Consider the following 27805-nt stretch of genomic DNA (forward strand, 5'->3'; position numbering starts at 1 on the left):
AGTCCTAAATTCCCCGTAGCCTCCTGCTTAGAAATGTGGTGCACAACACACCCATAAACAAGACTCTACTAGACGGCTTGTAGACTCCCTAAGATAGATCTGCTCTAATATCACTTTTGTCACGACCCAAATCAGAGGGCCGCAATGGGTACCCGGTACCTTACTCAGCCGAGTACCAATGTAACATATCCTTTCTTATCGTACTATCATGGGTGAATGGGCCAAAAGGGCCGCCATGAGATAACCAGAATAAAACATAAGGGAATACTAGACATCGGACAACCCAACATGATATAGAAACTTATACATGTGATATATAGGCCTATAAGGCCGACATGATCATTTGTAAACTCAAAACATATACCGACAAGGCCATACAAGTATCCATATACATGACATCCGTCTACACACCTCTAAAAGTACATAATCATCATAAGGCCGGGACATGCCCCGACATAACAATCAATACATATCCAAAGCATACTAACCAAATAGGCAACTTCGAAGCAAGTGGAGTGAACCAACACCTTCCACTGAGCTGATAGCCTATTAGTAGGACTGCCGACTTGTCTATCGGTACCTGCGGGCATGAAATGCAGCATCCTCAGGAAAAAAGGGATGTCAGTACAAATAATGTGCTGAGTATGTAAGGCATGAAAATTAGTATATAAAAGACATGAAAGAACATGGAGTAAATGACTTAACCTATAAGTCTGAATCTCTCTGTGAATCATGAAACATTTATAATGCCATGCATATACGTATAAATGTCATATCATGCATAGGTATATGCATACATAACATCATCAAGCCTCCGAGGGTATCCCATTATTTCATCTCAGCCTCTATGGGTGAAATCATCATCATATACCAACTGATCAGGTGGTGGTGCATATATCACGATATAACCTTTTCCCATACCCTATATACATATACTATACGAATATATAACACCATCTAGTCATGAGTCAATATACATCTATAAATGAATGCAATGCATAACGAAGTGACTCAATAAGACCTCTCGAAGTGTCACGAGACCTATGAACAGGAGATATGATAGTAGGACACATGGGCAATTAAGAACATAGGCAACCCTAGTACTTCTAAGAATAGAATCATTTGTGAAAGTTGTGTGCTTGCTCGTTTCGTTGTGTCATATAGATCATGCCAAAAGGAAAGAAGGGATAGCCTTAAGATACCTTTGTCGTTTCCTTAACCATGCAACATCGGTTTATCCCATTGGTACTTCAATCTAAAACAAACAATAAGTTACCAATGTTAAGCTTACGAAAGCTAGAACTCAACACAATGAGTGACTAGCTCATCTATGAAATTTTGGACAACACCTTGTTGCGCCCCCTTTTTCTCGTGAAATCAGGTTTATGACATTTGGGAGGATAACTCATTCCCTTTTGGGAATTGTTTTTTTTTTGATTTGACGAGTCTCCACCTAATGATTAAGTGCATTAGGACACTAGGAAGAATTTGTTTAGAAAAACTAGAGTTTGGGTAAGGGCTAGAAATTATCTCGAGGGGAAGGTGTTAGACACCCCTCAAGATCCACTAGTGTGGTTCCCGACCATGCTACAATTATGACTTAAGTACAAACAATAAATAAGCAATTAAGGGTTTCAAATATGAGGGGTTGTCACATTGTGATTGCAAATAAGTTAAAGTTTGAAGAAACAAGGAAGTTGAAATTTGAGAAAAAGGAGTTTGAAATTTTGAAAATAATAAAATAAACAAGTAAAGGGAAGGGGAGGTCCTAGGTTTATAAATAATATGGATCACATCAATGCAATACCCGGTAATCACTCCTCAGAAGAGGGGTTACACGTGGTATTAGCACATCGGTCATCATATCCATATCTACCCTTTCCCACCCCGTTGAGGTATTTAAACGCGGAATGGTTTTGTTACTTATTGCATGCTAGTAGTAGAGCAAAATTGCAAACACACAGCCAGAAGATTTCAGAAGAGAGTAGAGTGTTGAATTGAGAATGTAGGAGTATTGAAATTGAAAGTGTTCAATAAGTATTGTCAGAGTATCGAACTCAAGGTCTTAAAGAGTATTGAATTGGAAGTGTGTAAAAGTGCAGAAGGGTCATGCCCTTTAGAGTGCCGAAAGCAAGTAAGAAAAGGTAAGAAAATAGTTTCGAAATCAATCACATAAGGTCTCCCTTCAATTAAGGGATTTTGATTTCAAACGGGCAAGAAATTTAAGGAAAGAGTTTGATCAAAATCTTTTCCAAAGTAGCACAAGAAGGGTAAATACACAGAAGTTATGTAAGGCAAAAGTCCAGTGGTACATGGTTTGTGCATATAAGGAAAGACGATCACTCAACAGCCAGTAAAATCAAAATTGCAGGCTTTGTTCGAATGAACCAAGTCAGAAAAAATGAGGAAAGGGTTTTACTTAAGGAAAATCAGTAACAATCAATCAAACCTTATTAAGAGGAATTCCGAATCAATCACAAGTTGACAAAACCTTTTGAAGGCAAAATTCCTCATATATAAAGCATACAGACATATCGAACAAGAAAGAACTATCATGCGAAAAAGCCTAGTATAGAAGAGTTCCGGGTCATAACAAAGAGGCTCAAATCCAGTACATAGACTCAGAATGAGATTGAGAGTGTCCAGGGTCCTAAATAGAACCCTAGTCCATAACACAAGATCAAACTTGCCAAAAACCCCCAAATCCCAGGGTTTTCAACTCGAGTTAGATACAGAGAAGAGAAGACAAATAGCTGAAATAGGCTCAGAGGTCTCTTTCAGTGATTCATGTGAAAACAAACAGATAAAATAGTAGGTTCAAGGCAAATAGAATGAAGAACTGCTTTGAAGCATAAAGAACACGTTTTAAGAAAGCTTGGAACTTAAACAAGTTTCAGAAGAGAAACGAGATAGTATAGCACTTAAGATAACAGTAGAGGAAACATGTTTAACAAAGAACTCAAACAAAATCCAGAGGAAGGCAACTAAAGACCTAAAAGTTAGTAGAAAATACAGTAAAGGAACGTAGGGGTAAACGAATACATAAGATAAACATGTGAAAGCATGATATAAAAATCAGTAGAAGAAAAAACGGAGCACAATAGAAGGACATGCAAAATAAGGCAAACATAAGAATACAGGGGAATGACATGCGAGGTAGAAAAGAGAACATAAAAACATAGCATAGACAAATTCACACAAAGAGAAGAAGATGAGGAGTCAGAAAACATTTTAAAACCTTTTGAGAGACCCTAAATCGAAGAGAAGTAATTTTTGAAAGAAAATTAGGGAAAACGTTTAAGAACTCAATTAGAGCACAGACATAGCATAGATATAAGAAAACAACCAAAGAAAAACCTCGAATAGCTTAGGGTTTCAGTGAAACCCTAGAAATGAGAAAGACTTGGAAGAAGGTCCGATCTTGAGTCGGAGAGGTCAGAAATAGGCTTCTGATGCTTGAATACGCCAGAGCCAGGCCGGAGAGGCCATAGAACCTTGGATCTGTAGAGATCTGAAAGGACACCATCGAGGTCGGACCTCAAAACTTCGAACACCCAGGGTTTAATGGTTGAGGAGGGTGAGTACAGGCCATCCATGGCATGAGAAGCCATGGGTTCCAGTGAGATTCCGGTTGAAGGGGGGTGAGAGAGGCTAGGGTTTCAGGAACCTTCGAGAGAGTTTGAGAGAGGGAGAGTATTCAGAGGCGGCTGAGATATGGAAAGGAGGGTATTAGGGTAGGGTTAGTGAATTAAAAAAGGTAAGGGGTAATCGTGGCCATTGATCTAAATGATCAACGGCCTGGATTGAAAGAAAGGGCCATGCGGGTTAATTGGTTGGGTTGGGGGTCGGGTTAGATTAGAATTGGTCCAGTCCAATTGAGTTTCAAAATTGGGTCAATTAGGGGGGTCAATTTGGCTATGATTGAAAGACAAATGGGCCAGATTTTAAATAGCTAGTTTTTCACTTTTTATTTTATAAAAAAATAGTAAAATGATTTTGAAAGTAAATTAAGAGTACTGGATCAGTTAATAATATATAAATATTGATTTAAAAATGTTGGAACCAATTTTATAATTATAAAAATGCTATTAAATCTTAAAGTAGGCTAGAATTGCAATTATATGCAATTTAGCTTTAAAAATACCAAATAAATTTGTAAAAATATATAAAATTTACCTTAACTATATTTTGGTGTATATGGGAAATAAAACAAATTATCCACCAAAATGATAATTTTGGGAATAATTATTGGTTTTTATACTGTTGAAATGAGCAATAAATTGATTTTAAAAATATTTAAAAAATGGAAAAAATGCTAAAACAGTTGGGCATGCTTATATACACGTACATATGTTATTTTGAAAGTATTTTGTATATATGAAAAATATACAGGGAAAAATTGGGTATCAACAACTGCCTCTCTTTACCCGGGAAGGATGAAAGAGTTGTCGGGTAAAGATATGATGGCCAATTTTGACCGAACGAGATGGTTTGAAGAATTTGACCATGCTCTGGTTCCTGAGCTGCCTACATATCCCTGGTCTTATAGGAATCAGGTCATATGTAGTTCAGGATCCATCGACGGAATATGCTGACGGAGGTTTTACAAGAGCATACACGGTATTTAGGTCAAGAAGGATAGTTAAGGTCTAATCCGGGCTGCGGGAAATGGAGTGGGATCGCTCCTGCTGAGACGACCGTTGCTAGTTGGTTTACTTGCAAATGAGCAATACGAACATATATTGTGCATAATTTTATTGGATCATGAATGTTGTCTTTGGACGGTTAAGATGATGTCCTCAGACCATGACGTCTTGGGCCATGAAGCGTATAATAAAGGATTCGCAGGCCATGAAATGATGCTCTTGGGCTATGAAGATGATGCCTCCGAGCTATGATGCCTTTGAATAATGATATGAAAAAGATAAAATGGGGTCCTCAGGCCATGACATGTCGTTCTCGGGCAACGAAAATGGTGCCTCCGAACAATGATGCCTTCGGACAATTTAGCGATCTTTCAGCCCATAAGATGCAGAAGGATGCGATCTTTCAGCCAATGCAAAAAATGTAAATGCGGTGGTGGTATTTCAGCCGATGCAAGATGTAAATAGAAAGTGGCGATATTTCAGCCCTGCAAGAAAAAATAAAGTGGCGATATCTCAGCCGTGCAAGATATAGATGAAGGTGGCGATCTTTCAGCCATGCAGGTGGAGACATGGCTTAGTCTCGAAAGGCAGAATGGTAGCCTTATGCGATGCAGCGAAATGCAGATGGAGGTAGAGCTTCACCTCGAAAGGCAGAATGGTAGCCTTATGCAATACGGAGAATGCAGATGAAGACAGAGCTTAGTCTCGGAAGGCAGAAGGGAGCCTTATGCAATGCAGTGAAATACAGATGGAGGTAGAGGTTAACCTCGGAAGGTAGAATGGTAGCCTCATGCAATGCAGGAAATGCAGATGGAGGTAAAGCTTAACCTCGGAAGACAGAATGGTAGCCTTATGCAATGCAGATGGAGGTAGAGCTTAACCTCGGAAGGCAGAATGGTAGCCTTATGCAATGCAAAGAATGCAGATGGAGAGAGTGCTTAGTCTCAGAAGGCAGAATGGTAGCCTTATGCAAGAACTAAAAGGCAGGTGGCAGTAGAGTTTTTTTAGCTGATATCTGATTTCGATATTGTGGCTGCTGAGGATATTGTGTGCGTATAGCAACTGTGAGTAGGTGACGGTTCTGAGAGTTGTATTCCTAATCAGTATGAGTGTATAGTATTTTCGATGATTTTCCAACTCAGGTTCCTGCATCCAAAGAAAAATCGTGAGTTTTGTAAAGGGGAAAGGTAAGTTCGTATCCCCGCTGACTTTGCTTGACCTGCTCGGCTCTGTTTCGGTGATACTGTGCGTATTATTGGGGTAGCATTGCTAAATAAAGCAATTTTGGTAACAGACATGCATGATTTAGTAAAAGCATAATATAAGTGCATAATTAAGAATAATTTTCTTTAAATGAACCGACGACTGCGACGTGGTTCAAATCATTGCAACTTTGCTTGCTCTGGAATTATGAGTGTCCTCCTCAAAATTCTGCCCCAGTTTACTGGGATGCTGCTCCTGATGGTTGTTAATGATAAATGGCTGGAATCGACTTCGGAACCTCAAAATTCTGCCCCAGTTTCCAATAGCGGGGAAAATGGAAATTTTATTGAATTGTGACCAAAACCATAGGGCTGCCTACGTATCCCCTCTTAAACGGGAATCTGGTCAGGCGTAGTTCAAATTACATCCTAAAAGAAAGCATAAAGGTCACACATAGTATCGCTTGACTGCGTCTTAATTGATCAACTTTGGCGAAACTTCTCCGTCCATTTCTGGAAGTATGAGGGCTCCTCCTATTAGAACTCGGTGAACCATGTAGGGACCCTACCAGTTGGGAGAGAATTTCCCTTTGGCTTCCTCTTGATGCGAAAAATTTTCTTTAACATCAACTGCCCCGGTGCGAATTGTCTCGGCTTGACTCTTTTGTTGAAGGCTCTGGACATTCTGTTCTGATAGAGTTGACCGTGGCAAACTGCATTCATTCTCTTTCCGTCAATAAGAGGTAGTTGCTCGTAACGACTCTTCACCCATTCTGCATCGTCGAGCTCTGCTTCCTGTATGATCCTTAAGGAAGGAATTTCTACCTCAACAGGTATGACTTATTCTGTACCATATACCAACGTGTAGGGAGTTGCCCCAATTGATGCGCAGACTGTGGTACGATATCCCAATAAAGCAAATGAGAGCTTTTCGTGCCACTGCTTATGCTTCTCTATCATTTTCCTTAGTATATTCTTGATATTCTTATTGGCAGCTTCTACGGCTCCGTTCATCTAAGGTTTGTAAGTTGTAGAATTCTTGTGTTTGATCTTGAAGGTTTCACACATGGACTTCATCAAGTCACTGTTGATATTGGAACCATTATCAGTAATGGTTGATTATGGGATCCCGAATCGACAAATGATGTGGTCACGGACAAAGTCTGCCACAAATTTCTTAGTCACTACTTTGTATGATGCTGCTTCAACCCATTTGGTGAAATAATCAATTGCCACTAGAATGAACCTGTGCCTGTTTGATGCGGTGGACTCGATAGGTCCGATGACATCCATTCCCCAAGCGGCGAATGGCCACGGCGAGCTTGTTGCATTAAGCTCATTTAGGGGCACCTTTATTATGTCTGCATGTATCTGATAGTGGTGGCACTTTCGGACATACTGGATGTAGTCCGTTTCCATAGTCATCCAAAAATAACCAGCCCGGAGTATCTTCATGGCTAAGACAAAACCTTTTATATGTGGACCGCAAGTCCCAGCATAGATTTCCTCTAGTAGCGTGAATGCTTCCCTTGCGTTGACACACATTAATAATCCCAAATCAGGAGTCCTCCTATACAGGATTCCTCTGCTGTGGAAGAAATTGTTAGATAACCTCCGAAGTGTGCGCTTCTAAGTGGTGTTGACAAGCTCTGGGTATTCTCCTTTTGCCAGGTATTCCTTGATATCATGAAACCAAGGTTTTCCGTCCGCTTCTTCCTCGACATGAGCACAGTAGGCTGGCTGATCATGAATCTTCACCGGAATAGGATCAATGAAGTTCTTATCTGGATGTTGTATCATAGAGGACAGCTTAGCCAATCCATCGACAAACTCATTCTGGACTCTGGTGGAGTTCTTGGTTGCCCATTATTCTTGGACCTGATGTATAAGCAAGTATGAATCCCCGATTACTAGCAACTCTTGGATGTTCATGTCAATGGCCATCTTGAGTCCCAAGATGCAGGCTTCGTACTCGGCCATGTTGTTGGTGCACAGGAACCTGAGTTTGGCGGACACCGGATAATGTTGACCGGTTTTTGATACTAGAACTGCTCCTATGCCAACTCATTTGAAATTTGCTACTCCGTCGAAAAACATTATCCAACCATCATAGGATTCTGCAATGTCTTCTCCTATGAAGACTACCTCCTCGTCAGGAAAATACACCTTTAAGGATTCGTATTCTCCGTCCACGGGATTCTCGGCAAGATGATCTGCCAAAGCCTGTCCCTTGATCGCTTTCTGAGTCACGTAAACAATGTCGAATTCACTCAGCAGGATTTGCCACTTGGCTAGCTTGCCAGTGGGCATGTGCTTCTGAAAGATGTACTTCAACGGATCCATCCTTGATATGAGATACATAGTATAAGCACAGAAATAGTGCCTTAATGTCTGAGCTACCCAAGTCAGAGCACAACAGGTGCATTCCAATAGAGAATACCAGGCTTCGTATGGGGTGAAATTCTTGCTGAGATAATAGATGGCCTTCTCCTTCCTTCCCGTTTCATCATGTTGTCCCAAAACACAACCGAATGCTCCATCCAATACTACAAGGTATAGCAATATAGGTCTGCCCGGCTCCGGCGGGACCAAGACTGGTGGTGTGGATAGGTACTCTTTGATTCTGTCGAAGGCTTTTTGACAGTCATCAGTCCGTTTGGCAGCGGCGTCCTTCTTCAACATCTTAAAGATTGGCTCAAAGATGACAGTATATTGAGCTATGAACCGGCTGATGTAGTTGAGTCTTCCCAAGAAACTCATTACGTCCTTCTTGTTCTTTGGCGGTGGCAACTCTTGAATGGCTTTGACCTTTGATGGATCCAGTTCTATTCCTCGGCGACTCATAATGAACCCAAGTAGTTTTCCGGCAGGAACCCCGAATGCACATTTTGCGGGATTCAGCTTCAAATTGTACCTTCTTAGTCTATTGAAGAACTTCCTCAAATATTCCATGTGATCAGTGGCTTTCTTGGACTTGATGATGACGTCATCTACATATACCTCGATCTCCTTGTGTATCATATCATGGAAAATGGTAGTCATGGCCCTCATGTAGGTAGCCCCAGCATTCTTTAATCCAAACGGCATCATCTTGTAACAATACATTCCCCACGGCGTAATGAAGGCTGTTTTCTCAACATCTTCTTCATCCATCCAGATCTGATGATACCCAGCAAAAAAAATCAACAAATGACTGCAACTCGTGCTTGGCGTAGTTGTCAATTAGAATGTGTATGTTTGGCAAGGGGAAGTCGTCTTTGGGACTGGCCCAGTTGAGGTCCTGGTAGTCGACGCAGACTCTTACCTTCTCATCCTTCTTTGGTACTGGCACGATGTTGGCTAACCATGTTGGATACTCTACTACTCTAAGAACCTTAGCTTTGACTTGCTTGGTGACTTCTTCCTTGATTTTCAAACTCATGTCAGGCTTGAACTTCCTGAGCTTCTGCTTTATCGGTGGGCATGTCGGATTAGTTGGAAGCTTGTGCGCCACAATAGATGTAGTCAAACCAGTCATGTCATCATACGACCAAGCAAATATGTCCTCATATTCCTTCAGAAATTCTGTGTATTCTTCCTTTTTTGTCGGTGACAAATGAACGTAGATCCGAGTTTCTTTGACATTTTCTGCATCTCCTAGGTTAACAATCTCGGTCTCGTCTAGATTATACATAGGTCTGTTCTCAAAATCCTCAACCTCTTTAACAAGCTCTTCTGGTATATCATCTTCCTCTGAGTCCGTTTGTCGCCTTGTCTCGTTACATGTCACAGTCGTTGGTTCATCAAGATAAGTAATAGTAATACTGTAAATAAAGTAAATGAGAGAAAGTAATAAGAGTAAGATTAATAAGAAAAATCAAAATGCTTTGAAAAATTCCACAATTGTTTTGAACATTGAAGATATTATTGCGAAATTAAAAGGCAAAAGGAAAGTCAAAATGAAAAAATAGTGCATGATACTTGTTCAGCCTTGCTACCCCGAGGCTTTCCGGGCTCTGGTGGTTCTAATGGACAAATTGTTAAGGCACGCTCCTCGGCTCACGGCTTTTATGGAAGGGCCTTCCTCCCATTCCTCCTTGAAAATGACAAAGCAATCCATGTCATCCTCTTCCAAAACCAAATCCCTCATTGCTGCCAGTGCTTCCTCTTCTTTTGACCCATATATAACATCAGCTAGCTGGAAATCTGCTCCAAACGAGGTATTGGGTGCTCTAGTGGATAATAAGGCCCGCGCCATGGCGGAGACCATTCATTGAACTCTTTCCAGGTGTACTCGTATCCCAGACCGAAGGTGGTACCATGTTTCTTTAGGTTGACAGGCTTAGTGATCCCTTGTAGGTTCTTACCAAGTCCCTTGCCTGGCTCATATCCGCACCAGTTCAATATGCTTTCGATTTTGTTGTCCTACCATTTATCCTTGTCAATAGCGTTGACTCGCTCGATGTGGTGATAGGTTTCTCCGCCTATCTTCCTTCTTCATCCGATCGCTGGGATGGTCTGGCGACAGTATATGGGATTGCTACCGTCACCGTGGATGATAAACCTCTTGGTGATTCCACTCAAATTTCACTGCCTGATGTAGGGTTGATGCTACAGCTCCAGCGGCATGAATCCATGGTCGTCCCAAGAGCAAGTTGTAAGATGCCGGCATGTCTATTACTTGAAAGTCGACATCAAACCAAGTAGTCCCCATCTATAAACACATGCTGATTTCCCCAATAGTGGACCTTTGGGAACTATCGAAGGCTTTGACGTTAATGGCCCCATCTTTGATCTCATGCAGCCCTTTCCCTAATATTCTAAGTGTTACCAGCGGAAAAATGTTGAGGCTGGACCCTCCATCGATTAGGACCCTAGTGATAAAATAATCCTCATACTGCACGGTGATGTGCAATGCCTTGTTGTTGCTCAACCCTTCTGGTGGCAACTCATCTTCATGAAAAGTGATTTAGTGACTCTCCAATACCTGTCCCACCATATTTGCCATTTCTCCTTCGATGATGTTTCTTGGTACATACGCCTCACTCAGCACCTTCAATAAGGCATTCTTATATGTGTCAGAGCTTTGTAGAAAAGCTAAGATAGAGATCTAGGCGGGCGTTTTGTTCAACTGATCAATGACTGAATACTCTTTGGCCTGTATCTTCCTACAGAGGTCGTCGGGCCCAGCTTTAGTGATGGATGGCCGTCCAGATGCCTACTTACTCAACTCAGCTAAGTGTTCTGGAGTATAAACCCTGCCGGTCCTTGTCATGCCCTGTGCCGCAACTGCTTCTCCGAACTTGGTTTTCCTTTTCCTTTTTGCCTCGGATGTGTAATCCCATGGTATGGCCTTTGTGTGGAACGGTGTTATGGCTGTCATTGCTACCAGAATGGGCACCCTTGCTTTGGAAGGTAACACAACAACCTCAAATGGCGCAGGTGCCTTTGGCATCTTCGGCTCGGCACCCTCTGCGATTAATCCGATCAATCCTTTGGGGTCCCAATCATCCTCTATCTCAATCATGTGAACGCCTCCACCCTTGTAGTCTGGAAGAGGGTTGCTGCAGACGTTCGGGGCAGGCTCTTTTGTCACGATGATCTTGTTGTCAATCAAAGCTTGGATCTTATCCTTCAGAGAGCGGCACTCATCAATGGTATGCCCTTTCATGCCCGAATGGTACACACAAGTTTTGTTTGGGTTGACCCATTGGGAGGGGTTTTCGGGGGTTATGGTAGGGATAGGGGTGACATAACCAGCAGCTTTGAGCCTTTCATACAGCTGGTCAATTGGTTCGGCAATAACGGTATACTGTCGAAATTTGGTCGGTGTCTAGGAAAGTTTTGGCTAGGGGGAGGTGATTAATAGTGGGCTTGTTGGGTGATGTAGGCTTGGTAGACGTGTACGGGTTGGGAGTATCTGGGGGAAGTAGGTTGATATGTGGGGGGTGGAGGTGATTGGTAAGTAGGTGGTGGAGCTTGGTAAGAGGGCGAGAGTGCTTGGTAATTTGGGATAGGTTGATATATAAGTGGAGGTATTGGGTAGGTTCGGTATTTGATTGGGGATTTTGTTCTCTGTGCAACCATCACGACACTTACGTCCCTTTTCTTGGATGTGCCACCAGACTGTAGAGCCTTGTTGGTAGCCTGCAAAGCTTCAAGGTTTGTGACCATGCCACTTTTGATACCTTCCTCGATCCTCTCCCCCAGCTTGATGATGTCGGAAATTTTCTAGCTTTCAATCAGCATCAACCTTTCGTAGTACTGTGGGTCTTGAGCTCAGACAAAAAACATGTTCATTTGTTCTTCTTCTAAAGCCGGTCTGACCTTAGCAGCATCTGATCTCTAACGAGTAGGATACTCGTAGAAAGTTTCTGTGGGTTTCTTCTTTAGGTTCTGGATGTAGAACACATCTGGCGCATTCTCCGTGTTGAACCTGAACCTGTCCATGAAATCAGACGTCATACTTACCCAATTCGACCACTTCTTCGGGTCTTGGATAATGTACCAAGACAGAGCATCTCCTTTCAGACTTCTCATAAAATGCTTCATGCGAATCTTTTCGTCCTTGCCTACTCCAACCAGTTTGTCGTAGTATGTCCTTAAATGACTCTGGGATCCCCTGTACCATCAAACATTTCGAACTTAGGAGGTTTGTACCCCTCGGGCAGTTCGACATCTGGTTGTATGCAGAGGTCTTCATAGTTTAATCCCTCGATTCCCTTGCTTCCTTCAACACTCTGAACTCGGCTAGTCAACTTCTTGAGTTCTATGGCCAGGTTCCTGATAAGGGAGTCTTTATCATTAGACTCGGGTGTGCTTGAGACAGGTTGGGTGGAGGGTGGCATGGCTTCCACATAGATGGGGGTGTTATGGTAAGTGTGGAGATGATCATTTGTGGAGTTCAGTGGTTCAGGATGAGTAGCAGGGTGTTGTTGGAAGTGTGGCAAGTGTTACAGTGGTGATGGGGAGGGGGATGGTTTTGTGGTTTCGGGATGTTTTGTGGAAGTATGGGGCTTTGAGTGTTAGGAAAGTTGACATATGGGGTAGTGAGGGAAAATGATAAGCTTGTCAAATTCCGGACTTGATCAAGTTCCTCCTGAAATTTCAGTAGTTTCTACTCGAGTTGGGATGCACCTTCTTTGGAGACATGAGTACCCTGAGTTATTTCTACATGTTCAACCGAGTTTTTCTTTCTGATGTTGCTCAAATCTTCCATTTTTCCCTTGTTCCTGTTTCTGACGGGACTAGGAGGAGGAGTGGGTGGAGGGCCCTTGGATCTTGTGGAGTATGATGACGATGCCAGAGTGCACGAACTAACCTTTGGAGAGGGGAATAAAACAAAAGTAAAAACAAAAAGGTAGCAAGTTAGTGCGGATTATAAGGAAAAGATGTTGCGATATTTAAACACATAGTGCGAGAATATAAACCGTGTCCTAATTTAGGAGCCTCGTTGTGCCCGAAGTAGGCCTAGCGACATGTTGATTTGGAGAACTTATAATGCTAAATGCCTCATTTTATTGATAAAGATAAAACGAATCCCAAAATGACACTAAAATAGCAGAAGGTAAAATGTCACTAATGGCCATTGGCCTTATTACATTTAAAGCAAAAGAAAAGGAATCCTAACTACTTGGTCCCAGAAGGACCTTCCTCAGGTTGAATGCTCTCGTTCATCAGATCCTCCAGTTCGCGTAGGTTCACCAGTAAACATGCCTTTGCCAGGTGCTCTCCTTCATTTCCCTCAGCATTCTGGCAGTCGGTGACTCTTTTCCTCGCTCTTCCTTCCAATTCCAGCAGACTGTATTCCAGACATTCCAACTTTTTGCTAGCTTTGGCGGCCCTCTCTTTCCACTCATTGATTTAGTCATTTGATGGAAGACTCCTCCACCAGTCTAGCAAGAGTGAGGGTATGCTAACCATACCAAAGTTGGGGACCTCGTTCTTCATTTTCTCCAAAATAAAAGGGTTAAGACCCTAACCCCACCAGACTCGACTATTAAATATCAATAATTGGCATAAAAACATTTAGTTCTCTAAATAAATGCACAAAACGTGGTAGTGTCCATTTGGGTTCCAAAGAAACCCAGTGGACTTTGGACAAGGCTATCTTAAAGAGTCATTTTGTGGACAACATAACTGACTCGGCTAGGTTTTGACAGTGATGCATGCACAATTAAATAGAGTAGGGTTTCTATGGGGTATTAGACTGGTACCCTTGAGTGTACAACTCAAGAGGGAAAGGCACGGAACCGTCGACTACACCGTTGATCGACTGGGTTTACCGCAAATACGTCTTTGCCAAATTTAGGGGGTAATAATATCGGAAGGGCGCAACCACTCATTATAAGCGTTGCTATGGTATTTTGTTTGGCACGAGTGAAATATGATGTTGAATATGCAGTTACAATAATTAAACAAATTGTCATGTATTTGCACATTCATAAGGTAATAATTAGAATAATTGCTCAAAATTACAATAGTATTAAAGGAAAGCGGTAAAAGAAAGCATTAAGAGAAATAAAGAGAAGAAACAAAGAGCCAAGTCAGTTTTTGAAATAGGAGAGCAAAATAAATACTTAAAGGCATTAAAGACATTCAAGGAAGCATAAAGTCACAAATAGCATGAAATGGTAAAATCCTTAAAGAAATCCCCAGCAGAGTCGCCACGCTGTCGCGGCCCCTTTTTCTCGCGAAATCAGGTTTATGACATTTTGGAGGACAACTCGTTCCCTTTTTGGGAATTGGATTTTTTGATTTGAAGAGTCGCCACCTAATGATTAAGTGCATTAGGTCACTAGGAAGAATTTGTTTAGAAAAACCAGAGTTTGGGTAAGGGCTAGAAATTATCTCGAGGGGAAGGTGTCAGGCATCCCTCAAGATCCACTAGTGTGGTTCCCGGCCATGCTACAATTGTGTCTTAAGTACAAATAATAAATAAGCAATTAAGGGTTTCAAATATGAGGGGTTGTCACATTGTGATTGCAAATAAGTTAAAGTTTGAAGAAACAAGGAAGTTGAAATTTGAGAAAAAGGAGTTTGAAATTTTGAAAGTAATAAAATAAACAAGTAAAGGGAAGGGGGGTCCTAGGTTTATAAATAATATGGATCACATCAATTCAATACCCGGTAATCACTCCTCAGAAGAGGGGTTATACGTGGTATTAGCGCACCGGTCATCATATCCATATCTACCATTTCCTACCCTGTTGAGGTATTTAAATGCAGAATGGTTTCGTTACTTATTGCATGCTAGTACCCGCCCCAATCCTATCAGTCCCGGAGGCATTTGGGACTACTAGTCCTAAAGGGAAAGGAGATTTGGGCTTTGTATGGTTTAAAAGGATAAAATTCTAAAGCGACAAACAAAAATATATAAGGCAGATATGGAAAACACATAACAATTTAAGAGGCTCAGATGGGCCTCCTCACTTAAAGACAAATTGTTTAGCATGTCTTGCAGATACTGGTTATGGTCTGAATTAAACTTAAACGTTAAGGAGGTAGACTGGTCTATTACACATTTTAGATAAGAAACTGGAATCAGACCTGCCTGCTGGTTGGAATTAACAGAGTGTGATTCAATTAGCTAATTTTACCTTATAGCTTGCCTAAGTGAAACCAACAGGCATGACATCTAATAATGCAGAAGTGTACTGATTTTTACAAGAAGAAGGCCTGTTGATTATAGAAAACATAAGTTCTGCAGACATTGAGTAACGTTACTACTGATTTTAGACTTGTAAACGATTTAGATCAGTTGGTTACTCCTATAGACATGCTTTCTAAGCGTTATTGAGTTTAACCTTTACGAAAATGCAGAAATCCTATAGGCATGGTGTTTAAAACGTTGATTTTTATTATTTAAGCCTATTGTCACACCTCCTTTTTCACTGCACCCCTGGAAGGGAGTATAAGGGAGTTTTTTCTAACTTAAAGTGACAATCGAAACGGGATTAATTTATTAAAAATTCAGAGTCACCACTTGGGATAATTTATGGTGTCCCAAGTCACCGGTTTAAATACCGAATCGAGGAATAGATTGACTCTGTATTACAGTCAGTGAACACAGAAATCCGGGTAAGGAATTCTGTTAACCCGGGAGAAGGTGTTAGGCATTCCCGAGTTCCGTGGTTCTAGCACGGTCAACTGTTATAATTGGCCTATTATCTGATTTTAAAACATGTTTTAGCCTATGGTATAATTTTAGATTATTAGCCGCTTTTGATTATTTTTAAGGAAGATTTCAACGTCATCTAAAACATGTCTTTGGACCACGCCACATGAAATGCACCCGCAGTCCGAGACATATTTTATTTAACATTGTTGAGATTTTGGATTTGAGTCACATGAAATGCACACCCAGATTTGGAAATTGTGTGTCACGGCTACATCACGGGAACCATACCCGTATCTATGACACTTTATTTAATTAACATGGCTAAAGCAAACTATGAGAATTCAAAGTGCTTTCTACACCTAGTTGTAAACTTAATATGAGGGTCATAAGCTATGTGATTCAATTGTGTGAATGGCGCATCTCAATTTCTTTAAAGTAGAGATTTGTATTCAACTATAACAATCGAACACAATCGAATTCCTCGAACCAGACTGTGTTTTTACATTAGCCCAAATTCAAATCATTTCCCCTTTTTCTTCAAAAATAGTCCAGTAACACCCAATGCTTAGCTAAATCAAAGATCTGAAATTATGTGTTTCTAATACTGCCAATCAACTTTTGAAATCGAGCCACTTAACACTAATAGACAAACCCAGCTCACATTGTTCTTTGTGTCACTATTTATATACTTAAGGAATTCAATTTTTATTAAACAAACCAAAATGATAATATCTAGCATAAAATTAATTCATTAGTGAAGAAATTAAAACAATAAATTAAAACAAACAAAACATCAGCTAAAAGAAACAAACCTCATTCCATCTTTCCAAAAATAAAGAAGTACAGAAAGGGCCAAAGAAACAAATATTCCAAGTAACAATATATATTACCCCAAACTTTAATGCTTATTCAAACAATTCAATAGGTCATAAAGACAAAATATGAAAAGAAAATACCTCTAGCGAATCAACTTTATTCTCAGCACCGTGGTGACCTCGACGATGTCGAATGGTAACCTCGACTCAGAAACCTTAGCTATCTTTGGCAGTGTTGTGGAAGTAAGGATCTAGGTTTTTATGGCGGGTTTGGTTCTGTACAATTTTATAGTGGAGATTTTGCTGTACGGAGAAGTTAAAATGGAAATTTTGTTTTGAAAAACGAAAAAGCCATTTTTTGGACAGTTGGGGACTTGGGGTATTAAATGAATGGTGAGGTAACGTATGATACAGTGATGGGTTACTCGGGAAGATTGAAATTAAGGAAATCTAGAGAGGGGAAGAGTAATAATCAGGCTCAAAATTTTGGATTCTTCCGGGATTGGGTTCCTCTTTTCAGAAAAAACGGCGCTTCTCTTCAGACGCCTTCTTTCTTTTAGATTTTTAGGCATCCGTCTTTTGTGTTGTATAGGTCTAGGGATTGAAAACTTAAGGGTAGGGTTTCTATAATTGGGTATTTTATATGGAGGTGAGAAGGGATGATGACCATTGGATTAGAAGGAAATAGATGGATAGGATTAAATCTTGTACTTAAATGGGCTAATGGGTTGGGAAGAATGGGCTAAGGGTAATTGGGTTGGACCATGTCTTTTTGTGTTTCAATTTTGGGCTAAGAAGACTCCAAAAATTATTATTTAAAACCATAGCTAAATTCCCTTAATATAAGATAACTATACTACATGATACAAAAATAAATTCTAATTAATTAAACTAAACTATATTAAAACATGAAACTATTACATATTTTTTGTATTTTTCAAGATTATATAAAGATAAAAATAAGATACTATTTTCTTTGTATTTTTTTTTACTTTATGAAATGTACATAAAATAAAAATATTTTTTTTTTGTAATTTTCATTTTCTTGTAAAAAAAATAAAGTAAAAGAGTAAAAATGAGTTGAAATAACTATATTGGGCCTAAATTAAATATTTACGTGTTAAAATATGAAAAATCTGGGGGAGGGTCAAAAATCACATGTCTACAGCTGCCCCTCTTTGACTGGAAAGACGAAGTATTTTCAGACAAAGAACACCTAGACATGTTTTTTGACCCGACCCTTATTTGGAGAGACTAAAACTAAGAGAGAGATAGAGAGGGGAATGTGACCGAGCCCTGGTATTTGAGCTGCCTACATATCCTTGGCTATAAAGGAATCAGGCCACGTGTAGTTCAGAGGTGAATGAGATGATGGAGAGTGCCGAGGTGGAGAGCCGAGCGACGTGTCGTTCCGCTGAGGTTCCGGTCTGTAGTCCTGTTATTACATCAAAATCAAAAATGAAAAAGACTAACTAAGCCTATCAACTACGAGTTACAAGATTCCTATCTATGAGTCTTCTGAAGCTTGATCTTGAGTCTTGGTTGGTTCTTCATGCGGACCCAGATCTGAATCTTGATGCTTGTTAGCCACATGTGTTGGTTCAATCTTCTTCAGCTTTTCAAACCAAGACGGGACATGCAGAGCTTGTGACCTCAGCCCTGTCTTGAGCAGCTCACATCTTTCATTAACTTCTGCATTTGGATTCACTTCTTGTCTTTCTTTTTGTTTTTATTTTGGATTGTGACTAACTTTTGTTGATCATCTCGGACTACTGACTCGCATTCTTGACGCGGGCTTCTTTTTTTGCTGACCTAAAATGCATTCTGAATTGAATTCCCCCCTTTTTTCCAGGTGGGCGCCTGATTGCTGAACTTGAACTGTCTTCTCTTGTTACTTGACACTATTTTCCCTTGAAACTTGAACTGTCTTCCTTCGAAACTGCTTTCCCTTGAAACTTGAGTTGTCTTCCTTCAAAACTGCTTTCCCTTGAAACTTGAGTTATCTTCCTTCAAAATTGCTTTCCCTTGAAATTTGAATTATCTTCCCATGTTCTCCAGGTGGGCGCCTGATTACAACAAAACAGACAAAACAAAAAAAAAATTCTGCCCCAGTTTGCACTAGGGAGATTTGTGAGTTGTTAGCAAAATTGTAAACTACTTGTACTATTGATGCAATGATGAGAGTAAACTAAAGAATAGCCTAGGAAAACTATAAACTAAGCTTGACTAAAGTAAAAACTGACCCTATTCTCCAGGCGGGCCTCCCCTGATTTCAGGAAAACTAAACATTGATAATCTTAAGAAAACTTAAAAAATGACCCCTTTTTTTCAAATTCAGACTTCCTCTTTTTTTTCAAATTATCCTATTAGAAAATTCGTCAGACTAGGTTCTTTTTCCTCTCTTTTTTTAGGTATCTTAGGAGAAAGATTCATCCGACTAAGACGTTTATCCTAGGAGAAAAATCATCAGACTGGGTTTTCTATCTCTTTTTTTTGGTATCTTAGGAGAAAGATTCATCCGACTAAGACGTTTATCCTAGGAGAAAATTCATCAGACTAGGTTTTCTATCTTAGGAGAAAGATTCATCAGACTAAGATTTCTATCTTAGGAGAAAGTTCATCAGACTAGGTTTTCTATCTTAGGAGAAAAATTCATCAGACTAAGATTGTGATCCTAGGAGAAAATTCATCAGACTAGATCACTTTTTTTTTCTTTTTTTTTGATACCTTAGGAGAAAGATTCATCAGACTAAGATTTCTATCCTAGGAGAAAGTTCATCAGACTAGGATTTCGATTGGGAGGAAAATCCATCAGACTAGGACTTTTTATCCTAGGAGGAAAAATGTGAAGATAAATGGCAAGATTTTATGCACAATAGCAAGACAAATAAAGGCAAAGATTCGAGAAACTTCCCTTTGTCGGCTCCTCTCGTCTTTCCTTTTTCTTCCCTTTTTTTTGTTTTTTTTCTTTTTCATTTTTTCTCTTTTTGAATAACTTTTCTTGCACCGCTTTGTTCCTGTTTCATACAAAGAAAAATTTATCAGTTTTGAAAATGGTGGTCGGTTTGCGGCCTTGAGTCTTGGGTAACTTGGCTTCTGCTCAATCAACTTGAGTCGGTCTCAAAAGACTTCTGTTCTACACCAACTCTGATTGTTTCACACCCATTACCATTTGTATTTGCAGCTCAAACACCCTTATCCTAATCGGAGATCTTTGCTTAGGTGACCTTTTCCGATATCTTGAATGACTTCCTGCTTTTTGAGCAATTTGTCTGTCAGAGAGAATCACCAGTTATCTTTGCTTGCGCTAAGTAAGCTGACAAGAGTCTTGGAGGGGGGAGCTTTTGCGTGAATCCTCAAGGCATGTTAACTGTAACAACTGAGTGTGCTGGCTAAATTTACTTTGTGCAACTGAAAAGCTGGTAGCAGATTTTGAAATATTTTCTTGCTTATTTTCGCAAGGACTAACTCAGAGTGAAGGACAGAATGATGCAAAGAAACAAGTATTAACAAGAAATGCCCCTGTCGGAAGGACAGAAGGAAGAGTTTTTTCCTTTTCTTCTTTTTTTTCTCTTTCTTCTTTTTTTCTTTTTTCTTTTTTTCAATAACTAGCCTTAATGGTCATAACATGCATTTTGGTCTCAATGGCCTGATCAATCAAACTAATCCGATTTTTCCTTTTGCCATTCTTATGACCTTTGAAGTTGGGGCTTGTTCGTGCCAATTCTTTGCATCAGCTTCATGACTCACTTTCGACTAGTGGTGCCCACGAGGGGTTTTCACCAACAAGCCTCTCTCATTTATTCATCTCTACTTATCATTGCCTTACTGCGCCCATGAAGGTTTTCACTAGTAAGACTCTCATTTTTCTTTTCTTTTTCTTTCTGTTGCTTTCTTGTGTGGGCAACTTGACAGTGTTCTATGTCGTGTGACAACTGTTGCTCATTGCATGCGTCTCTTGGCATTCTTGAAGGCATATTGGGAGGTCTTTATTTGGAAGCTTTTTGGATAGGATTGGAAAGAAAGGTCGGCATGAAGGCTCAAAATAAACTCAAAATGAGGGGTTGTAGACTTACAACTCTTGGAATCGACTCTTTCAAAAATGAAATAAAATTTTTGCCCCAGTTTAAGATGCTGGGGATTTTTGGATTTTTCTATTTTTTCTATTTCTTTCTTTTTCTTCTAAATTCTTATTTGGTTGGACCGAACCGTGAGGCTGCCTACGTATCTTTATCTTTTAAGGAATCAGGTCGAACGTAGTTCAAACATCTGACCTAAACTATTTTTCATCTTTCTTCCCGTATCTCTTTTCTATTTTCTTTTTTTTCTTCTTCTTTTTTTCTTTTTTTTCTTTTTTTCTTTTTATTTGCCCCAGCTTCTATTTTTGAGGGCATGGACTTTCGACAGTTCTTTTTTCTTCTTCTTTTTTTCACTTGAACTTTCAAAGAGCTGCCCCAGTTTATAGTATTGGAGCATGGACTTTTTTTTCTTTTTTTCTCTTTTTTTTTACTCTAAACTTGATTCCAAAAGAGGGGTAGTCAAAGAAAATAACACAGGCTCAAAAGGGGTAACAAAGGGTATAAAGTGTTTGGGTAGCAGAAAAAGGGCCTCCCATCCTTGAGAACGCTAAACATAGTATCCTTTCACAATCACGGCATTGATGAACATGTCTGTCTTCTTGGTGTGCCGTAGTCACAAGACATTTCTTCATACCTTAATGACAAACTTTCCAACAAACTTCAATTGATTAAACATCCTCAAGACCGATCTTCACAATAATTTGAAGGTGAATTTTACTCGACCTTAGTTCCAAAGTATTCCAACTCTTTATTCATCCTCAAAATTATTTTTCTTTAGTTATCAAATTCCAGATTAAATCAGTTCTTAAGATCTGGCCAAAATTTTCGCATGCATGTCATGTCATTAAGACTAGCGGGAAAAGAACTAAGCATGGAATGACACAAAAGGACAAACTGTATTTCATTGAGTAAACAACAAGACAAACAACCTAAAATCCGAGTTACAACCCTAAGTAACCCGGCTAATGAAAATAGAAACAGAACAGAAAGACAAGACTCACACAAATAGAATAGAGTGATAGAAGGGTTTGACTCAATAAAACAAATAAAATCTGGATCACAACCCTGAAATAACCCAGATAATAGAAAAAACATCAAAACAAACTACCAAGATTCCTTCCTAGTGAGGAGGGAATGACTTTTCAATTGCTAAGCTTGACATTTAACCACAAATTTGCTCATCAGGATCAGCATAGCCTTCTCCAATTTCAAAATCATTAACTTCAGTTAGCAAATTCACGAGAGGATTCTCATACTCCCTGTTACCACGCATCATCCCCACAAAGTGTGCATCATCATGTGCAGGTAAAGGATTCTGCACGATATTCTGGGCGCCACTGTCTTGGATCACAATCAGTTTTTCCTAGATCATCCTTTCTATTTCTCTTTTCAAATTCCGACAGCTTTCAACATTTGCCCCTGGGCATTGAAATGGTATTCACACCTTTTAGAAGGGTCAAAGATTCTTGTACGTGGGTCCACATGATTTGGAGGAATAGGTGCAATCATGTCATAATGCTTTAATTTCTCAAACAAGCTTGCATAGGACTCTCATATTGGTGTAAAATTATCTTTCAACTTTTGTTCCCCTCTATACCTCTGGCCTGGATGTGGGTTATAGGGTACCTGAAAATTTTGTGGAAGCTGGTGGAGATTTTGTGATGCTCGCGCTCGCCTTCTGGGGTGTTTTGGTGGCTGGACAACATACTGATGTGGAGCGACAGAGTATTGCGGGTTCTAAGGTGGATAGCGATGCTCAGGGGAGTCATGGGAAACCTGATGAGGCTGCGCATACCTTCGAGGTGTTTTCCTGGGACCTCTTCTCGAACCTGTTGTCATCATGGTTTCTTCAACCTTCTCATTTGTATCGCTAAAATTATTAGATTAAACCCGGACAGCATGAGTTGCGGCTTTAAAAATTGTTTGACTTATAATTTTGCCTGTCTTAAGACCATTCTCTACCATTTCTCCCATTTTGATTGCTTCCGAGAAGGATTTGCCAATTACGGATATCATGTTTTGAAAGTAATCTGGCTCTTGCGCTTGAAGGAAGACAGTGATTAGCTCGTGATCATCCATGGGTGGCATAACTCGAGCTGCTTGCTCTCTCCAATTAATGGCATATTCCCTGAAACTTTCACTTGGTTTCTTCTTCAGGTTTGAAAGGGAAATGCGATCTGGGGCAATGTCGATGTTGTATTGGAACTGTTTGACAAAGTCCTATGCCATGTCATCCCAGACATACCAGTGAAACGTGTCTTGATCCATAAACCATTCGGAGGCTACTCCCGTAAGGCTTTCCACAAAATAAGCCATCAACAATTCTTCATTTCTTCCCGCACCTCTCAGTTGATTGCAATACCTTTTCAGGTGAGCTATAGGATCTCCATGTCCATCATACTTTTCAAATTTGGGAGTCTTGAAACCAGGCGGCAAGTGGACATCGGGGAACATACATAGATCTTTGAAGGCAACACTCTTTTGACCTAACAACCCTTGCATGTTTTTCAACCGTTGTTCTAAGCTTTTCACTCTTTGGGTCATTTCTTCCTGTACCATCTTTCGGGCAGGCTTCTCAATCTTTGCAGGAAGATCAAACGAGTATGAGTGGTACTCAGGAGAGTGGTACTGCTCTTGCTGTGTCGCAAATTGTGACTCATGACGAGACTGTCCTTGACCACTGGCCCATGCTTGACACATTTCGGTCATTTGTTGTTTCAATATTCTATTTTTCTCAAACACAGTAGACTCTTGTTGAACCCTCTGACCCTGAGTCTCTTGAGCACTTGTAACAGCTTCGATGTCAGTTATCATTTTTCCTAGGATCTTGTGTTTCCAGATTACCACAAACCGACCACCTCAACTTTCTTCACAATTCAAAACAAAACATGTTAGAATGGACTCAGTCGGTCCTTATTATTATCAATATTTTTCATTATGTTTTTCATTTTTTTTTCATTTTTCTTTTCAATGGTTGATCGAACCTGATGTGGGTTGCCTACGTATCATGTGGGAACATGAATCAGATCTTGCGTAGTTCGGGAAGATCATAAATAAAGTAAATACACTAACTTTTTTTTTGAACTTTTTATTTAATGTTTTCGAATGAAAGCCTTATAAAGAAGAAAGGGAATATTTTTGGATTTTTGGAAGAAATTAAAAGAAAATATTTTTGTATAATATTTTTTAAAAAACAATTAGGGTCTAAAAGAAATGCTTTCTAAAGAAGCAAGTAATGAAAAATATTTTTGGATTTTTGAAAATTGGGGTCTTAAAAAAAGACTTTTCTAGAGAGGGAGTAAAGGAAAATATTTTTGGATTTTTGAAAATTATGGGCCGGAACCGATGAGGTTTGCCTACGTATCTCACATCCGGTGAGAATCAGACCCGCGTAGTTCGCCCAGTTTTGACGGAACAGAAGAAAATAAGACTTATTTTGAAATGACTTTTTTTCAAAATTTCAACAGAATTTCAGAGTAATTCAAATACCTGCCTTTCACTCTCTTTTCTTTTCCCTTTTCTTTTTGATCTTCATTTTTTTTCATTTTCTATCCCTATTCTAGAAGACAGTCAGCATGCAAGCCGAAATAGACAGATACGCAAGTAGCACGTAAGATGTATCAGGATGGACTTTTAATTTAGGTGCATCTGTCCTAGACGGACCCAACCCCTATGTTGAGTCCTCAAAGTCAAATGCACATGATACAAACAAACGTTCCTACTAGGGATCCGACGTGAGGTTAAGTTATTCTAAGCTAAAAACCTGGGTATATTATTCTAGACTTGTGTACCTGAGCGGACAACTCGAGCCGAGGAGGGGGCTACATACCGGGAACCAAAAGGCCATCTGACTTTGTCACTTGTCCGAGCCTCTTTCTTATTTCAAGGTATGATACTAACAGAAGGAGGAGTCAAGCCAGCATGCACATCCCCGAAGATGAGAAGAGAAGGGTTTTGTAGCAGTTTATATACAGTTCAGATAATATCAAAGCGGTAAAAAATAACATTTAGCACATTGGGCCCAAACATGTAATTAAACCAGATAATAAACAAAGCCAACTATTCTAAGCTCAAATTCTGAACCCTGAACCAGAGATTCTGGTTTCTTATCCCCAGCGGAGTCACTAGAGCTGTCACACCTCCTTTTTCACTACACCACCGGAAGGGAGTATAAGAGAGTTTTTTCCAACTTAAAGTGACAATTGAAACGGGATTAATTTATTAAAAATTCAGAGTCGCCACTTGAGATAATTTATGGTGTCCCAAGTCACCGGTTTAAATCTCGAATCGAAGAATAGATTGACTCTATATTATAGTCTGCGAACACAGAAATCGGGGTAAGAAATTCTGTTAACCCGGGAGAAGGTGTTAGGCATTCCCGAGTTCTGTAGTTCTAGCACGGTCGCTCAACTATTATAATTGGCCTATTATATGATTTTAAAACATGTTTTAGCCTATGGTATAATTTTAAATTATTAGCCATTTTTGATTATTTTTAAGGAAGATTTCAACGTCATCTAAAACACGTCTTTGGACCACGCCACATGAAATGCACGCGCAGTCCGAGACACATTTTATTTAACGTTGTTGAGATTTTGGATTTGGGTCACATGAAATGCACACCCAGATTTGGAAATTGTGTGTCACGGCTACGTCACAGGAACCGTACCCATAGCTATGACACTTTATTTAATTAACGTGCCTAAAGCAAACTACGAGAATTCAAAGTGCTTTCTACACATAGTTGTAAACTTAATATGAGGGTCATAGGCTATGTGATTCAATTGTGTGAATGGCACGCCTAAATTTCTTTAAAGAAGAGATTTGTATTCAACTATAACAATCGAACACAATCAAATTCCTCGAACCAGACTGTATTTTTACATTAGCCCAAATTCAAATTATTTCCCCTTTTTCTTCAAAAATAGTCCAGCAACACCCAATGCTTAGATAAATCAAAGATCCGAAATTATGTGTTTCTAATACTGCCAATCAACTTTTGAAATCGAGCCGCTTAACACTAATAGACAAACCCAGCTCACATTGTTCTTTGTGTCACTATTTATATACTTAAGGAATTCAATTTTTATTAAACAAACCAAAATGATAATAGCTAGCATTAGATTAATTCATTAGTGAAGAAATTAAAACAATAAATTCAAACAAACAAAACATCAGCTAAAAGAAACAAACCTCACGCCATCTTTCCAAAAATAAAGAAGTACAGAAAGGGCCAAAGAAACAAATATTCCAAGTAACAATATATATTACCCCAAACTTTAATGCTTAATCAAACAATTCAACAGGTCATAAAGACAAAATATGAAAAGAAAATACCTCTAGTGAATCAACTTATTCTCAGCACCGTGGTGATCTCGGCGATGTCGAACGGTAACCTCGACTCAGAAACCTTAGCTATCTTTGGCAGTATTGTGGAAGTAAGGATCTAGGTTTTTATGGCGGGTTTGGTTCTGTACAATTTTATAGTGGAGATTTTGCTGTGCGGAGAAGTTAAAATGGAAATTTTGTTTTGAAAAAGGAAAAAGCCATTTTTTGGTCAGTTGGGGACTTGGGGTATTAAATTAATGGTGAGGTAACGTATGATACAATGATGGGTTACACGGAAAGATTGAAATTGAGGAAATCTAGAGAGGGGAAGAGTAATAATCAGGCTCGAAATTTTGGATTCTTCCGGGATTGGGTTCCTCTTTTCAGAAAAAATGGTGTTTCTCTTCAGACGCCTTCTTTCTTTTAGATTTTTAGGCGTCCGTCTTTTGTGTAGTTTAGGTCTAGGGATTGAAAACTTAAGGGTAGAGTTTCTATAATTGGGTATTTTATATAGAAGTGGGAAGGGCTGATGACCATTGGATTAGAAGGAAATAGATGACTAGGATTAAATCTTGCACTTAAATGGGCTAATGGGTTGGGAAGAATGGGCTAAGGGTAATTGGGTTGGACCATGTCCTTTTGTGTTTCAATTTTGGGCTAAGAAGACTCCAAAAATTATTATTTAAAACCATAGCTAAATTCCCTTAATATAAGATAACTATACTACATGATGCAAAAATAAATTCTAATTAATTAACTAAACTATATTAAAACATGAAATTATTACATATTTTTTGTATATTTCAAGATTATATAAAGATAAAAATAAGGTACTATTTTTTTTGTATTTTATTTTTACTTTATGAAAGGTACATAAAATAATTTTTTTTTTGTAATTTTTATTTTCTTGTAATAAAATAAAGTAAAAAAGTAAAAATGAGTTGAAATAGCTATATTGGGCCTAAATTAAATATTTACGTGCTAAAATATGAAAAATCTTGGGGAGGGTCAAAAATCACATGTCTACACCTATAAATGCGTTTGCCTAGTGATAGATGCATATGCAGAATTCAGGAAACTCTATAGACATGTTCTATATGTGATAGGCAGAAACGCAGAAACTTATAGACATGGTCTCTATGTATGAAATGCAGAAGCTATAGACATGGTATCTACGTATGAAATGCAGAACCTGTAGGCATGGTTTCTATATGAAAAACACATAAATGCAGGACTTGTAAACATGATTTCTATATGAAAAATGCAGAAGTGAAAATAGGACATGATTGCAACAGTAAATACCTGTGAACATGATATCTACCCTTATGCATACATGAGAGACCCTCCCCTTTTCACTAAAACCCCATAAGTTATTACAAATTATTACAGCCCTGAATGAATAAAGAAAAGTAAAATAAAATTACATTAGAAAGCTAAAAATCCCAACTAAGGAGAGCCTGATTCAGACTTCTGTCTGAAGCATGAAGTAAACCAACTCCAAAGATCAAATTCCAAAGCCTTTCTCCTATTCGGGATGTGTCAGAGTTCCCTAAGAGTCTCAAGTGGACTCCGGGCAGTGCTTACACCCAAATATATTGCATAATTGGATTATAGTGCAGTGTGGAAGGGCCAACCC

General features: G+C 39.4%; 1 long non-coding RNA gene across 2 annotated transcripts; it reads right to left on the reverse strand.

Moving 5' to 3' along the window:
• Window positions 1-297: 297 nt before the first annotated feature.
• Window positions 298-26758, reverse strand: LOC142162800 (uncharacterized). Of its 2 annotated transcripts, none has more exons than XR_012694207.1 (3): window positions 26179-26758; window positions 16904-18880; window positions 298-580 (listed from the first exon to the last, which is right to left on the reverse strand). It is a non-coding gene; the product is annotated as an uncharacterized LOC142162800 (long non-coding RNA). The 2 variants fall into 2 exon arrangements; XR_012694208.1 differs by lacking the exon at window positions 298-580 and adding an exon at window positions 13340-13771.
• Between the last annotated feature and the right edge of the window lie 1047 nt (window positions 26759-27805).

The sequence above is a fragment of the Nicotiana tabacum genome, chromosome 8, assembly GCF_000715075.1.
Source record: "Nicotiana tabacum cultivar K326 chromosome 8, ASM71507v2, whole genome shotgun sequence".
In the NCBI taxonomy this organism is placed as follows: domain Eukaryota; kingdom Viridiplantae; phylum Streptophyta; class Magnoliopsida; order Solanales; family Solanaceae; genus Nicotiana; species Nicotiana tabacum.